This window comes from Apteryx rowi, unplaced genomic scaffold (assembly GCF_003343035.1).
Source record: "Apteryx rowi isolate R43461 unplaced genomic scaffold, aptRow1 scaffold_117, whole genome shotgun sequence".
In the NCBI taxonomy this organism is placed as follows: domain Eukaryota; kingdom Metazoa; phylum Chordata; class Aves; order Apterygiformes; family Apterygidae; genus Apteryx; species Apteryx rowi.
In genome coordinates, this window is record NW_020447386.1 from 534,662 (window position 1) to 535,552 (window position 891).

The 891-nt window shown below is 56.1% G+C and overlaps 1 protein-coding gene across 5 annotated transcripts in view; it reads right to left on the reverse strand.

Moving 5' to 3' along the window:
- The window catches only part of CNST (consortin, connexin sorting protein), a 62,284-nt gene that overhangs the window by 15,817 nt on the left and 45,576 nt on the right, over positions 1 to 891 (reverse strand). The gene's annotated exons all lie outside the window — the stretch shown is intronic.

The window sequence follows — 891 nt, forward strand, 5'->3', positions numbered from 1 at the left end:
CACTATAACTCTCCCCTTCCCCCATCTTTCCTAGTTTAAAGCCCTCCTTACCAGGTTGGCCAACCTGTTGGCAAAGACACGCGTGCCCCACCTCATGAGATGGATCCCATCTCTCGCCATCAGTTGTCGATCTTCAAACAGGGTCCCATGGTCACAGAAACCAAAACCCTGTTGCCAACACCAGAGGCGCAGCCAGTCGTTAACTTGGAAAGTCCATCTCCTCCTCCTCTCATCCATCCCCCCTCACTGGCAGGATTGAGGAGAAGATGACCTGGGCTCCCAGACCCTTGACCACCATCCCCAGAGCTCTGAAATCCTGCTTGATGGTCTCCAGTTTGCCCTTGGTGTCATTGGCGCCCACGTGGAAGAGCAGCAGTGGGAAATAGTCCGAAGAATGGACGAGCCTCGGCAGTCTTTCCATGACATCTCTCACATGAGCCCCCGGCAGGCCACAAACCTCTCTAGACATGAGGTCAGGTCGGCAGATAGGTGCCTCCGTCCCCTGCAGCAGGGAGTCCCCCACAACAATCACCCGCCGCTTCTTCCGGGCGTTCCGGCAGGGCACAGGGTCTGTTGTCCCAGGTACTTCCCTTGCAGCCATGCCCATCTCCTCCTCATCCTGGAGGGCACTAAACCTGTTCTTCAGCTGCAAGTCTTCGGGAGGAGTAGGAGCCTTTYTCCTCCCACGAGCAGTGACCAGTTTCCAGYCTTCTTCTACAGTGTCATGATGTACCGTTTCACACAGCACAGAGCCCTCTGGCAACTCCACTGCTGTGGGGGGTTGGGACTCCCAAAGCTGCACAGTCTCCAAGAATACCCTGTCTATCTCTTGCTCTGCTTCCCGGATGCTGCGCAGCCTACTGACTTCCTCCTGTAACTCCCTTACCTGAC